This window comes from Pseudophryne corroboree, unplaced genomic scaffold (assembly GCF_028390025.1).
Source record: "Pseudophryne corroboree isolate aPseCor3 unplaced genomic scaffold, aPseCor3.hap2 scaffold_844, whole genome shotgun sequence".
Lineage (NCBI taxonomy): Eukaryota > Metazoa > Chordata > Amphibia > Anura > Myobatrachidae > Pseudophryne > Pseudophryne corroboree.
The window spans coordinates 54,317-56,746 of NW_026970423.1; the positions used below are offsets into that span (position 1 = coordinate 54,317).

The following is a 2,430-nucleotide window of genomic DNA, read 5'->3' on the forward strand; positions in this document are numbered from 1 at the left end:
GCTGTCCTATATATGTGTGTATGCAAACTACAGGTGGTGCTGCATGGCTCACACCCTTTTACTTGTCTTGTAGAGCAACTCTGGAGCTGTTACTGGGTCCAGCTGCTGCAAGAAATCAGCTTGAATGCTTCAGGGGCTGGGGCATGGCCAACATGAGCCCCACACTGATGGGGGTGTATAAAGCGATCTAGGGGTCATCCAAGCGCAACCCCACAAAGGCCGCCATGCCCTGCGTGACCATTTTCTCTTTTCATATGCAGACGAGGGTTGCAGCCAACTATACCCATTGCTTGGATGACATCACCATATGCGAATCCATCTGCTGCAGGCCTTCCCCCAGGAATGCTTGCACTAGTTGTTGCATTTGGTTTGTTGTTTGGGGGGTGCTTCAGTATTAGGCAGCCTTCTGCCCTCACACATTCGTCTGAAAATGTGTTCTCCCTGCAGTTGTTGTCCCCAGATGAGAGTTCCCTTGTGCTGCCTCAGTTGAATCTCCTTTACTTGACGGAGGTGTGCCTGAGCAGCGGCCCTCCCCAGCCCTATCTCAAATCATACTTATTTTGCTTAGGTGATACCATGGTCATGAAGATTGTTTTCCCAGGGTGAGGTTCATTCATTGCATTCTGGGTATGCTGACCTCTGTGATTTCCCCAAATGTGGGAATCTCGACTGCATAATTTGTGGTAGGGGGGGGGACTGCATTTGTGCTTTCCCCTGGTTGGGTCTGGTATAATTTAGATCTCATTGTCTCAGGTCTCTCTCCAGCCTAGTTTGCTGTCTGTTTCCACTTCTCTTTTCTTGAGCCCCTCCCTTCTATGCCCTTGCGCACTATCCTGACTTCTCCCGTCTGCTTACTTTGTGCCTTCCAACGCACAATGCGAACTACAGGTGGTGTTGCAGGGCCCACACCCTTTTATTTGCCTTACAGAGCAGCTCTGGAGCTGTTACAGTGCCCAGCTGCTGCAAGAAATCAGCTTGAATGCTTCATGGGCTGGGGCATGGCCAACATGAGCCCCACACCAAAGGAGGGTGGGGGGTGTTCAATGCGAACTAGGGGTCATCCAAGCGCCCCTTTTCTCTTTTCATATGCAGATGAGGGTTCCAGCCAACTTTGGCCCACTGCTTGGATGACATCACCGTATGCAAATCCGTCTGCTGCAGACCTTTCCCCAGGAATGCTTGTACTAGTTGTTGCATATGGTTTGATGTTTGAGGGTGCTTCAGTATTAGGCAGCCTTCCGCCCTCTCATTTTCATCTGAAAAGATGTGGTCTCCCTGCAGTTGTTGTCCCCAGACAAGAGTTCCCTTGTTCTTCCTCAGTTGAATCTCCTTAACTTGACGGGGGGGTGCTCGAGCAGCCGCCCTCCACAGCCCTATCCCAACACATGCTTTTCTTGCGTATGAGATCTCTTGATCATGAAGATAGTTCTCACAGGGTGAGGTTCATCCATTACATTTTAAAGTAGGAAGGTACAAATTACATATTCAAATTACATATATGTGCTGGATTCAAATGTTTTCCCCCCTTCCTTTCTCAATTGTGCCCATCAGCAGCTATTCTAATGTTGCTGCCAATGGGTGTGACACATTAATTTCTTCTGTGGGGTACACTGGACTCCACAAGGATTCACATTGGGGTGTAGAGTAGGATCTTGATCTGAGGCACCAACAGGCTCAAAGCTTTTGACTGTTCCCAAGATGCTCAGCGCCCCCTGCTCTATAACCTCGCTTCCATGAACAGGGAGCTCAGTTTGTAGTTGGTGCCTTCAGTAGCAGGCCACTTAACAGGGGGCTGCCTCAGGCAGCCTATTCTTAGCTATTAATTTTGACAAGAAAAGAAGAACTTTTTTTATAAGAATCTACAAGGGCTGCAGCAGGCTAGGTCTAATAGACATCTTTACTGCAGCTCCATCACTCCCAGCGGCGCAGTATACTCCCGTGCCCTGGTTGCTGGGTCACTGCAGCGGAGGCTCCGGTTTCTTCCTAAGGTCAGTCACACACACACCGCCCTCCGGGATCACGAGGCCGCTGATGAAAGGGAGGTAAGGGACTTCTGTGCCCACACTATACCATGATCCAGCGTGGCTGTAGGGGGTGGGCCATGTGCGCACTGGCGTGGACACTGATTACTGGGCAGCCGCTCCACTAGCCACCAGGGACAGTTAAGGAGCACAGCTCTGGGGGGGTTTTCTCTTATATTAACCCCATTTTGTACTACCCGCAGTGCATTGTGATAGGTAATAGAGCCTGATTCAGGTTGGATTGCAATCGCAATAAGCAATCCAACTGCAAAAATTGCTAAGAGCATACGCATGCGCCTGCATTTTCTGCGGCACCCCGCAGATAATGCGATCGCTTCTGACTGTCAATCGGTGCTGGGGGGGGGGGTCAGCAACAATCCATTTCCAAGTCGGAGATGGAGCGGTGCAT

General features: G+C 50.3%; 1 non-coding gene across 1 annotated transcript; it reads left to right on the top strand.

Annotated features, from left to right (window-relative positions):
- The first annotated feature begins 551 nt into the window (after positions 1 to 551).
- On the top strand, positions 552 to 717 carry LOC135042975 (U1 spliceosomal RNA). The gene has a single exon (XR_010236020.1). It is a non-coding gene; the product is annotated as a U1 spliceosomal RNA (small nuclear RNA).
- The last annotated feature ends 1,713 nt before the right edge of the window (positions 718 to 2,430 follow it).